The 13,076-nt window shown below is 40.5% G+C and overlaps 1 protein-coding gene across 4 annotated transcripts in view; it reads right to left on the reverse strand.

Moving 5' to 3' along the window:
• Positions 1-13,076, reverse strand: part of FBXW7 (F-box and WD repeat domain containing 7) — a 278,287-nt gene that overhangs the window by 226,978 nt on the left and 38,233 nt on the right. The window contains exons 4-5 of one of the 4 annotated variants that reach the window (XM_075066325.1): positions 10,587-10,795; positions 5,208-5,261 (exon numbers count right to left, since the gene is read on the reverse strand). The gene's annotated coding sequence lies outside the window, so the exon portion shown is untranslated. Of the gene's footprint in view, positions 1-5,207; positions 5,262-10,586; positions 10,796-13,076 lie in introns of those variants that run through there. The other 3 variants (XM_075066328.1, XM_075066329.1, XM_032771269.2) reach the window with 3 other exon arrangements.

Consider the following 13,076-nt stretch of genomic DNA (forward strand, 5'->3'; position numbering starts at 1 on the left):
ACAGCCAGCGCTGCAGCCAGGGAGTTGCAGCGCTGGCTGAGCTTTGTAAGTGTGGACACCAAGTAAGTTGCAGCGCTGTAACCCCCTTACCAGCGCTGCAACTTGCAAGTGTAGCCAAGCCCTCTGATATGGATCAAGCATTCTGGTTCTCAATTCCTCACCCCACTCCTCACCAGTGTTCTTGGTGAATGCTCCCAGTATGCCTGTTCTCAGCATCCCACCCAGAAGGGCTTGACTTCCCAGAAAATGGTTCATATGAGAGGCAGGACAACTCAGAGGAGCAGGGAGATGACTTGAGGTGGGTGAGGAAGTTGTGATGTTCTGTACCTCGTGGGACCACCCTGCACCCCATGTTCATCTTTATAAAATGATTGAGTGGTATCCAATGCAAAGTTTGTCATGTCGGGTGTCTTTGGAAGGTTCACTGAGCATTGTTGTTATAGTAAAGTTATAGGTTGTAATTTAATGCATATAGTTATGAGGCTGAAAATGTGTGCTCATGGCTTAAAACAAGCCCAGGTAAAAACTCTCCAAGAGCAGAGGGACAGTTCACACCTCATCAGGGCATGTATGGTTAGCGTTAGGGTTAGCTCAGCCCAACCTCACAGGAACAACCGACACTGGCCCAGCCAGCAACAAAGGATCTGTTGGACTCTCAAGTGACTCACCCCCCTTTCCTTTGGTCAGTTTGGGACCGCAATGAGCTAACGCTCAGCTGATCTGAAGGGGGGTGGGGGCAAAACCAAGAAGGAAGAAAGAACATGATAAAAGGGACAAATTTTACCATGCTTTTCCTCTCTCTTCCACCTACATCTACAGACAACACCACCAAGCGATTGAAGCACTGATGAAAGGGGAGAGCCTGGCTGAAGGGCAACCAGCCAGCCTGTGGTGAGAAGCATCTAAGTTTGTAAGGGCACTGAAAGTGTTAAGATCAGCCTAGAATGTGTTTTGCTTTTATTTCATTTGATCAAATCTGACTTCTTGTGCTTTGACTTATCACTTAAAATCTATCTTTCTAGTTAATAAATTTGTTTGTTTATTCTACTTGAAGCAGTGCTTTGGTTTGAAGTGTGTCAGAGACTCCCCTTGGGATAACAAGCCTGGTACATATTAATTTCTTTGTTAAACTGACCAACTCATATAAGCTTGCAGCATCCAGCAGGTGTAACTGGACATTGCAAGACAGAGGTTCCGAGCGTTGTGTTTGGGACTAGAGATATTGGCTAGTGTCATTCGGTTGCACAATCCAAGCAGCTTACATGCCAGAGGCTGTGCGTGAACCGCCCAGGACTGGGGGTTCTCACAGCAGAGCAGGGTAAGGCTGGCTCCCGGAGTCAAGGATTGGAGTGACCTAGCAGATCATCGGTCCAGATAATAACACGGGAATGTCACAGAGGGTCTGAGACTTCCCCAGAAAGACAACCACCCTCCAGAACCTGGCTCATCAGGAGAGCCAGTGATTGGGGCGGGGGGGAAATCTGAACCCCAGGGCAGAGACCCCCACATCCTAGCACATACACAGGGGAGAGGGAGCAGGGTTCACACACCCCCAGGGTGAAAGGGATCCCAGATCCCAGTTCACATGGGGAGAAAGGACAGAGGGCTCAGACTCCCAACCCTCAAGAAAGTCAGGCCCCAGAACCTGGCTCACATGAGAGGGGACATGGCGCAAGTCTGACCCCTGTGGATGAACAGGGGCCCCCTAGATCCTGGCACACAGACAGACAGGATGGCACAGAGCATGACTCAGAACCCCCAGAGATTTAAGGCCCCCTCATATCCCAGCTTACATGACTGGAGGAAAGGAGAAAGATCAGGGCCCCTACAGGGGCAGGTGAGGCCCAAAATGTTGGTGTACACACAGAAGGGGATAATGAGGGCTGACATCTTCCTGCCTCTTTTTCTTCCTCAGAGTCCCTACCCTCACCCTCACGTTCCCTTCCCAGTGTCTCTCTCCCTCTACCAGTCCCCAATTCTTCTCACCTCCACTAGCACCCATTCTCCTCTATCCCCCTTCCATAATCCGCTCTCCCCTTGATGCAGCCCCCAATGCTTCTCTTCTCATCTTTATTCCCCGCACTCCTCAATCCCTAAATGCCCCTCCTCTGCCAGCTATCATTTGCATGTATATATATTCACATATTTTATAAATCTACTTTGAATACATTCCCCCAAAATTAAAAACCTAATTTTCTAGTATAGAGCAGGCCTTTGTGTAATCCACGGGGCTTTTTAGCATTATAAGAGCTTTTTAGACCAACTAAACAAAGAACCAAATTCTTTGTATAATATTGTAAAATAATTTCTTCTCAAGGGCTAGTGCATGGCATGCACGCTACTGGGGTAACTCTCAAGCATTTGAGACTATGATGCTATGAACTCAGCCCTGTTTTGATCTTTATCTGTGCACAAAAAATTGCAAACCATACCACCTCTTAAAAAAAAAGAAGCTAGTTCTTCTAGGGAGCAGTACCTTGGGAACTCGTGGTTTGAATAGCCCTAAATATGGATCTCTGACTAAACCCAATACCCCCCAAGAGAAACAAAAAATCAAGGCAATATGAGAAAAGGTACAGATTTTAGAGCACTTGGACAAATCAAGTTCTACACAGAAAACTGGTCTTACTCTTAACTATGGAAAAGTTATCACACTGCTACAACAGAGAGAATGTGAACAGGAAACAAAGATGGTCTTACTTCAAGACCATTCTTAGGAAACCAAGAACATGGGTAGTTTAAGAGGAAGAGTACTGATGGATTGGGAGGAGGCCACCTTGTAATATCCTTATATTTGTTACTAAATAAGGCAATATCCGTTCACTTTTGAATACTTACAGTCTCTATATGTTATTTACAAAGAATCTTTCAAAATCTTTAAGTAGAGTTTTTTTCTGCACTCCAAACATGACTTATGCATGTTTTTTATTTCTAGACCAATCATGGCATGAATAGTATTGGTACACAAGCAGATGAAAAAAAAAACAAAACCCATAAGTGACAGGTGATAGAGAAAGGAAAGAGTATTTTTTAGGTAAAAGAACAAAGTCATTAGGCAATATTCAATTTTCAAGGTGCCAAGGATTATTAAACAACTGGGAATTTAGAAAATGTACTAAGCAGTTAACCATGTCCATATTGTGGGTCAAATCTGACCCACAAAGATTTCAGGTTTCCAAACATATGACCTATAAAAGTCTTTATACGCTCAGTAAAAACTGTTTATTACCAAACTAATTATCACACTATTCTCTGAATACCACACAAAAACAGAAAATAAAATTGACTAGAAAATAAAAAAGTGACTAGGCTATATTAATTTCTAAACTAGAGAAAACAGAAAAGTATGACAGTGAAATGCAAAAATTCAGCTGTAATAATGTAATTTTAAGGTGCAACTTTTGATATTGAAAATCTTAAATAAAAATAATATTTCTTTCCAATTTGTTAGCATCTAACTTCACGATATTTGTCCAGCAACATTTGGATCAATGGTCACATCAAAGGAAGAAAGAAAAAGTGTCATTCTAGAAGTCTTTCAGACAGCTTCAGTTCATTTCAGCAATTTCCCCAGTGTCACCCTTGGCATTTCTACTGCTTCAAAACCATATTTCAGCCTATTGCTTCCTTTTTTCTGCCAGTAATTTGTTTTCCTAGTCATTAATTTTCCCTCCCCAAACTTAAGTTCTTACTTACCAACCTACCCTAAAAACGATTTAAGGCATAATAATTGTGAAGCGCTTTGGGACTGAACAGAAGATGTTATCTCAGTATATTTAATATCATCCACCCAGACATTCAACCCATTGGCCAAAGCACCTGTTTGTTTGGGGAAAAAGGGAGGAATAAAAGTCTTTGTATACAACCAGTCTTTACAACACTACTTAAAAGGAAGAAGGCTGGCAATTGCAGATTAGCTTTTTGTTGTGGTGGGATTGGTTTTTTTGTTGTTTTTTTTTAAATAAATACTACTCAAAGTACAGCATACTTTCAGAAGAAATAACCCCCTAAACTTTTTTCAGGAGATACATTTAAAAAAATTATTTCAACACCCTCTAATAGATAATATTTGAGTATACATCTCAAAATAATGCCAATTAAAGAGATCATCATCAGTAATACAGTCTCACATGTAAATATTTTGAACATAGTAACTCAACTACAGAAATGCCATTTTTGTCTTTCAGATATATTTTTCTTTTTTTGCCTAAGTGCTCTACTAGTTCAGAATCTGGGCTGCTGCTCCTTTTATTATTTAAAAAAAAAAAAACTTCCACTCACAATCCTAGAAGGATCTTGCGCTCTCAGCAATCCTGCATTGGCATCTGCCTTCAGACATAAGATTATTAACTTCCTCAGCAAAAAAGCAGAATTTCAGCACTTGTGGCGTTTCACCTGTCTTGCACTAAGTAGCATAAACTCTCTGAGAATCCTGCACAGATTATAATTTTAGGGAAGATTCTTCTCCCTAGTTTACCATAGACAATTTTGAGTGAGTAGAGTTCAGTGATATTCTGTCTGCCTAGGTGCTTTACAGGGCTCACGTATGATGTTACAGCACATATAACACCACCGAGATTTTGGTCAGAAGGGTCACTACATTATTTCTTTCCCAAACTGTAACAAAGCTTCCACAATTAACAGAAAAACCACAAGTACATGTAATGTATGGACCATGAAAAATACGTAGTTGTCTTCTGCACTTCTTACATAAATCACTCAAAATCAAAAGGAGTTATTCTCAAATATGGAGTGACAAGGTCAACTTCTATGTTCAAGAGTTGGGGGACACCCAGCTGTGCACAAACTAATCTATTTACTAGCTTCAGAGTACTAATATTCAACCAGATATCTACTAATAAAATCCCATTACATTAGTTCTTGGCTCTGAGATGGAACTACATGCTCTGTAAGTCTTTGCAACTAACTGCTGTATCAGCACAAATCCTACAGCACATACTGTGACAGGAGTAACTACTACTAAAACAAGGACTTCGTGCAGTGAAATGATGGTCTGCTTACGTTGCAAATTCTTTGTGTAAGCACAGACACATAACAAAAAACCCTATAAATGTACGATTGTAGAAAACATTTTAAAATGAGCTCCTTCATCAAAATACATTGTATCTAACCAAAAAAAACAGAGGGATTAGCAGCCCTTATACGGTTTTATGAACAAGGAGAAGACAAAGCTAACAATTACTCACCAGATTTCTTTAAAATAATCTTCTCACAGTCTCTCTGGTCGTTTAATATTATGCCTGTATAATAAAAAAAAGAGTATTTTTTAAAACCCATGTAAACAGCAAATAATCCTACATTAACTATACAATCCTTAATTAATTTACATTTAATATAAACAAACTGTCTTCCTTGCTCTTAGGACAAGGCTCAAAATGAAGACAGTAAAATCATACATTAAGAAAGTTTTGTCATTATATGAATTATACCAGAGAGGCTGAAGAATAACTTGTAACATTAGGGTGCAGGCAAACACAGCTTATCACAACTATAAGAACTACCACAAGAAAGATAGGATATCATTTCCTCCAGCAGCTGCAAGCCGATGACTCCTCAGAAATGCTTTTGTATATCAAAAAGAACAACATCAGTGATTATTATTTGTATTATTATAGAAGGCCTAATCATGGAGGACGAATACATTGGGTTGGGCACTGTACAAAATACAAAACAAAAAGATGGTTCCTGCCCTTAAGAGCTTACCATCTAAGTGCATACAGACACACAGATGGTAGTATACAAGGAAACAACAACCACACTGGGCAGCAGGATAGGCTGTTGTTTCAGCATTTCAGCAGTCTAACAGTTAAGTTTTTGTGAACGTGATGGAAAAGGAGAGTTTTAAGGAAGGATTTGAAGGAAGACAATGAAATAGTTTTACAGATCTTCCTGGGTAATTCCCCCGCAAGAGTGATGGCTAGCATGTGGAAAAGCACAAAGGTGCTCACTTGAAAATTTCACAGGTGGATGAGGGAGGTTGGCATCATGTGACTCTGGGAGGCAGGAGTCAACGTCTCAATAGCGAATGAGAGATGACAGGTTGGGTGGGGACAGGTTGTGAATGGGCTTGAAAACAAAAGATAAGTAGTTTATATTTGATGTGATAGAGAAGAGGTAGCAAGTGGAGGGATGCAAAGAGAAAAGTGACATGGTCAAAGTGATGTGCTAGGAAAATAATCTTTGCAGTAGCATTCTAAATGGATAGGAGTAAGGTAATGTTGCATTTATCAAATGTAGCAAAAAAAGAATGTTGCAGTAATCGAAGTTTAGGTGTGTGGATGGATATGAAAGGCCATTTTCAGAGACATTAAGCAGAAAGAATCAGCAAGACTAAAGCTTTGTCTACACTACGCACCTTTTAGCCATACTGCTTTGCCACCACAGCCATGCTGCTAAAAGGCACGCAGTGTAGCTGCTGTTTGTTGGAAGGAGATAGCTCTCCTGACGACAAAAAACTTCCTCCCCCAACAAGTAGCAGCAGTTTTGTCGGCAGGAGAACAGAAGATCAAGAGCTCTGTTTTAATCATATTTAACTTGAGCAGATGGCTAGACATCTATGAGGAGATGACTTTCACTAGGACAGAAAGAGACAGATCTCAAGACAAGAGTTCTGTCAGTCATCAGCACAGAGATAGTAGCTGAATTTTGTTAGAATGGGTTCCTGTCTGCATCCTGTATCACTTGCCATACCGGTATTGCCCTGGCCTCTTCCTTTGTCATTCAGTGTTGAACGCATTCTACAACAATATGCATTACCTCACCTTTTGGGGGCGAAGCCAGACCTTTTGGCACCTGCTCCCCTATTTGGTGTAAACATTGCTTGTGCCAATCAGAGGCGAACACACACAGGTTTTGGGCCCCGTCCCCTATGACACTTCTGTGATGTCATAGTAAGTATTTTAGGGGTTGCCCTGCCATGTGCAGGCAGAGAGAGGAGAAAACGTGTCCCGTGTATCCCGTGTATGCCGTGTATGCCGTAACCGAGCCTGATCACCTCGAAGCCTCTCTCTCAGCTCACGTGTTTCAAATAGAGCTTCTACGTTTGCCGGTCGTGATGTGTTGGTTTGTATTTGTAAGTATCAGTTATTACTAAATGCTGCATTTTGTTTGTAAATATTGTTAGTAGATATTTTAGGCATTGTGTGTTTTAGGTTTTGTTAACTCTATTAGCTAATCATAAGCTGCTCTCTTACCCCTTGTAACTATCCCCAATAAAATTTAAAATTGATTGATTTTAGTTGTGTGTGTGTGTGTCTGCAGTCTGCCTCGTGACCCATACTCTCCTTGCATCTCTTACCTATATAGTCTGTTGCCACGTGCAGCCTGGTAAATAACAGGCCTGCATTTTCTTTTGCCCCTGCGAATACGTGGCAATCTACAAATTTGTGTTTGTGGATTAAATTACTCATTGATGAATGCTAGCATTTCTCCACAGTATTCTTGGTGGCATTCAACCTTCAATACTGACAACCTGGTTAACTCCCAAGTCTAATGAGTTTCAAGACAGAGACGGGCATCAAAAGAGAAGTCAAAAACAGCAAGCAAATCAACTACTTGAGTACAAATCCGAACAAAAAATTCAAACATTAACAATTAACCCTACAACAAATTAATCATAGCAAATGAGAAATAAGCATCTATTTAATTAAGTGTGGCAGGTTGCTCAGTGCAGTTGAACAATTTCAGCCTTGATTTCACTGCTCTATATATGGTGGTGGCATCAACATCTATAAACTCAGGCTGTCCAACATTTCCCATTATAAAACCCTGTTTTCATTTGCTTACAGCTTGGCCAAACTTCAACCATTTGGACTGAAATTTTCCATGATGGGTGTTTGTCTTATGCTGAACTTTTAAGTTTTAGCATTAAAAAGGCAGGTCTGCCGGTTCAGAGAAAGAGGTTAGCACAAACAACAAAACAAAGCCATGTGTACAATAATAAAATCATATAACTGTTCTATTGAGAAACTCTAGGGCCTCCATGCTCTGGAGCAGAGGCTTGAAGTTTGGTAAAAGGATTGCCCTGGAGCCAAAGAGGTGCCTTTGGCCATTCCTGTAAAAATCCACCCAAATTCGGCAGCTTTATAAGCCTCTGGAGGAAAAAAAATCACCATTTGTACATGTGCTGTAGAGACTTCTTAGAATATGGTGGCTTAATTTTCAGAGAATTCTATTCACACTGAGCATGTCCAGTTCAGACACAGCTCCAACATGACAAACTTACTTCAAGCTGCAGCCTACAGCATCAGGGGCTTATAGCAGGGTTTGACCTGAAATTGCTTCTTCTGGCTGCCAGACACTGCTGTGGCACTGAGTAGCAGACGAGAGAACAAAGAGACTGATAGAAAGTTGCAAAACTGCCTTGAAAAGCTATGTCAATTGAAATCTCTCAGGAGGGCAAATCTTATCAATCTACACTACAAAGTAGATCACACACATCTCAGTTCCTTCTCCCAAAACACAAGAGTTCTGACGTTATAGAGAATTCAGAATTAGCTGGGAAGGTGAACTGAGTATGAATTCCCAAGAATCTCTCCTGAAAAACAATTACCAATAAATAACCTCCTTCCGCTTTGAGAGCCTCTGTACATTTCCACTTGTAGGAGCTCCTTGCCAGAGGGTGTTCTGAAGGCCAAGACTATATCAGGGTTCAAAAAAGAACAAGATAAATTCATGGACGATAGTTCCATCAATAGCTATTACCCAGGATGGGCAATGATGGTGTCCCCAGCGTTTGTTTGCCAGCAGCTGGGAATAGGAGACAAGGAATGGATCACTTGATGATTAAATGTTCTGTTCATTCCCTCTGGGCACTTGACATCGACCACTGTCAGAAGACAAGAGACTGGGCTAGATGGATCTTTGGTCTGAGCCAGTATGGCCGTTCTTATGTTTAAACCTAAGAATCATGGTGACAGCAAAAGCAGTAGATCTTCTTACATTATCTGGAAGAAAAAGTTAAAGGTGGGTAAAAAGGTGCATTTCTTCACACAGCTCCTCCCAACTCTCCCCTCGATGCACAAAAACCACTGTTGTCATCCTCCTCTTCTTAATTCAGCCCTTCCACTAGGCTGCTGCTGGTGTCCTGTATTACATACAGGGTGACTTCCTGAGGAAGCCAGTGTCTGTCTATTCAGATGAATGAAAGTCTTTCCACCTTCCCTGTGAAGACACATGTGTACCTGTTGGAGACTGTGGTGCTGCTGTGCTAAAAAGGCACTCTGAGTATACACGTGATGGTGAGCAGGAGAGGTAGGTGACAGCCAACTGATGCAATGAAGAGGATCTGACTCAGAGGGTACCAGCATCCCATCTTATAAGTGTCCCTCTACTATCCGGTCCGTTGTACACTCCTCATCAAGGTGTGAAGAGGTAACGCAGACAAGTTCAAAGCCCTGCAGGCTGTGCCAAAGGACCTTCTGCTCTCCATGTCAGCATACCTGATGGTACTCCCCTCCTGCTGCAGCATCTGCAGTAGTGATGCCTCCTCACAGTAATGACGACTTGAACATCCCTGGGCAATGATTTCAGCCACTTTGTCTATAAGTCTGTTTTTCCAGTAGCGTACGCTTGCCTTCCTGTTCCCTGCTAGAAGGAAGGAAGCCATGACAGGTTGCTATCAAGTAGTGCTCCTTTGCCCTGCTGTCTCTGAAATGCGAATTTCTCAGAAGAGCAGAGAGCATGACTCCTATTACAGATTCCCCGTTGCTGTCAGTCTGTTCCTTGAAGAGGCTCTCTATTTGCACCAGTCCTCTCCCTGGTAGACACAGTAAGGGAATTACATGGCTGCATCTCCCATCATCCTCTCTGACTAGCTGTGAGGCCTCAAAGTACGTAGAGCAGCTTCTTCATGAGTGGCCACTAAGTGGATACAATTTGGAGGCAATGTCTGTGCTTGCCTAGGCCCACAAACACAGAACACTGCCAATGCATCCCTCTGCTCACAGACATACCATCATCTAAAAGGGGAGTGCACCTGTACACAGTCTCCAAAATTATTACTTTAATGATCTAAAGTTATTTGTACCAGGCAAAAATGTTTACCGTGAAGAAATTTAGATTACTGAAGTCTCATGTCAATGCGTCAGAAGGAAATTTCAGATATAGCTATGACAAATGTTAAGTGAAAATGATTTCTACAAGTATGCCAACCTATGAGGTAAAACATTTACCTAGAAGTGTGCCTGAAACCACTAAATCAATTAGATAATTGTTACTTCATTTACAGAAAAAAAAAAAGGAGGGGGGGCATCTTTCTAATAAATTACCAGTACACCTTTAAGTTTCTTGCCTCCAGTTTTTCAACCATTTATTCTTAAGATTGCATAGCCTTGACTGTCTTATGATAGCTGTAGATTTACATGATGAATTTCATGAATGTTATTCACTACTTGTTTTGTTTTTAACTTCACACCATCTTGAGCAATGAACTGATAACAGAGGCCATTTCTCAGTGACTTATAACTACTGATTAATTTCACAACTGTTTTCCTCTCCAAGTGTTATTAAAAATGCGTTGCTTTTACCCCTTATGTTTTCATCCGACAATATAATTTAATACCTACCGTGTTATTTTTCCATATATTTAAAATTAATAATACTTGTCTTCGGCCTTTAAAATCCACAAAGAATCCACTGTTCTTACTTCTGAGATCATGATTTAAGTTCAGCTTGTGATCTTAGGCAGAATAAGTTTTGTGGTCTTGTTTCAATCCCTTGTGAAAGCAGCCGACATTTCAAAACCACCAGCTCCAATTAGACACAAGCTGTCTGTCTTAAAAGAGGAAAAGACTGACTGAGCAAGCATGGAGAATTAATTACTTCCTAGCTTTACAGAAGTAGAGAGTCAGTATTTAGGTCATTAAAAAGTTCTGTCTTCCTATATTTTCTCAGTCTTAAACCCTCTTGAAACACATTTTTACATACTATGAAATTTAAATTCTGTCTGAGGATATATTACAGCAATGGCTATGCTGGAAATGGATAAGTACAGAAAAGATTTGCAATATACCAGATTCCTTTCACAGTTCAGAAAGAGGACAACTCTATGGTTCTGTCAGAACAACTCAACAGTTATCATGTAAGCAAGCCTCCCACATTACCTGCTTTAGAAAACTTAAAAGTATTGTAAATTCCAAAAAAATAATTACTATCAAAAAATTTTCCTTTTTGGGCACATGCAACCACTTGTCAGGCAAGTTCATAGCCTTTCTTACACTCTTTCGAAACGTTACATGCAGGTACTAAGATACCACAATTTCAGTACAAATACAGCTGACAGACTTTATGGAACACAGACATTTGACACTACAACCATCATTTTGGTATATATGCAGGAAGCTGTGGTAATGCTCTGTACTGAATATCGCACAAGAGAAAAGGAGATTTGTACTCTAAACATGGAAATATGCATCCTTAAAAAGCAAACTAAAAACTTATTCCTCACTGCCCAAAATTCTCAATAGGTTGAGATTGAGTAACTTGGATTACTTCCATTTAGAACTGAAGAGGGAAGAATTACTAGAGCACCTTGGCAGCCAAGAGGTCCCTGCTCCTTCTTCTTCCACAATAACTCTGTACTGTTCCCCGCTCTCTAGTGAGTGGAGTGTAACTGAATAAGAGCATCTGAAAAGCCAATATTGTTTAACATTTAAAAATTAAAACATGAGGTTTATCATCTTTTAAACTGGATATCGTAGATATTACAATGATCAGCTTTATATAAAAAGCTGCAAGACAGAAAAAATTATGAAATCATAGAAACTGGTTTACAAAGTGTCTTTACAGTGGGCTCCCACACTACAAGTGACAGCTTCTACACAACACGGCCACCTCTAGTAATAGACATAGAAGTACAGTTGCAATTAGGAACTTTAAACATGTCACAGTTCATTTGTGGAAACAAGCAGTTTTTAGGCTGAAAACTGTTTATGAGTTGAAGAAAATGGATGAAAATTTCCCTTACAGTCTATGTTGCAAAGAACTTTATTTATACTCACTCACTGTGCAAAATTAATTTTAAAGCTTCTGTAAAGCATTCTGGTAACTGAGACACACTAAAAATAGGGCGTGGTCCCCCGGACGCAAAGTACACCAACTATATTATTTTTGAGCCAGATAGATTGTGAGAACAGAATGGTGAACCAAGATATTCTAAACACCTTGTCTCAATAGTACATAAGGAAAAAAGAGTTAGAGGTCTGAGGTAATTGGTAGAAAAGAGGAACTATTTTATACTTCTTGTCAAGATGACCCAGGAATGAGTTCTCTGTTGTGAACCAAGCCCTTTGATCTTTAAAGGAACCAAACATTCTCAAAGCCATATATAAGGTAATTGGGGGTTTTGTTTTATTCTGGGGAAGGGGGAATATTACGCTGCAGATTTAGTGGAATTTGGGATTAAATTGGGATTAAATTTGGGATTAAAGTACATTTGCTCAATTTACAACTGAAATGTTTATTTCTCTAGCTATCATTTCTAGAAGTAGCTCCTAAAATCTGAAAGCCACGATAGATTACAGTACATTTGCTCAATTTACAACTGAAATGTTTATTTCTCTAGGTATCATTTCTAGAAGTAGCTCCTAAAATCTGAAAGTCACAATAGACTTTCCTATTTGCACACCACTATCCATAATAAAAATTCTGAAAGCCAATTAGACACTCATGACACCTGTACAGCCCCACTGCTCTTCATATGAAGCCTTCAATGACTCAGACGCTAGATTAAAGGTCGAGGACCATTATGATCATCTAGTCTGATCTCCTGCACAATGCAGGCCACAGAATCTCACCCATCCTTCTATAACAAACCTCTAACCGATCTGAGTACTGAAGTCCAATCATGTGGTTGAGACTCAAACTGAAGAGAATCTTCCGCAAGTGCACCGGGCCGCATGCTGCAGGGAACGCGAAAGCCTCCAGGGTCTCTGCCAATCTACCCTGGAGGAAATTCCTTCCCGACTCCAATAATGGCGATCAAGTAACCCTGAGTATGTGGGCAAGACTCACCAGCCAGCATCAGGAAAGAATTCTCTGTAGTAACTCAGATCCCA

The sequence above is a fragment of the Chelonoidis abingdonii genome, chromosome 5 (assembly GCF_003597395.2).
Source record: "Chelonoidis abingdonii isolate Lonesome George chromosome 5, CheloAbing_2.0, whole genome shotgun sequence".
Taxonomy (NCBI): domain Eukaryota; kingdom Metazoa; phylum Chordata; order Testudines; family Testudinidae; genus Chelonoidis; species Chelonoidis abingdonii.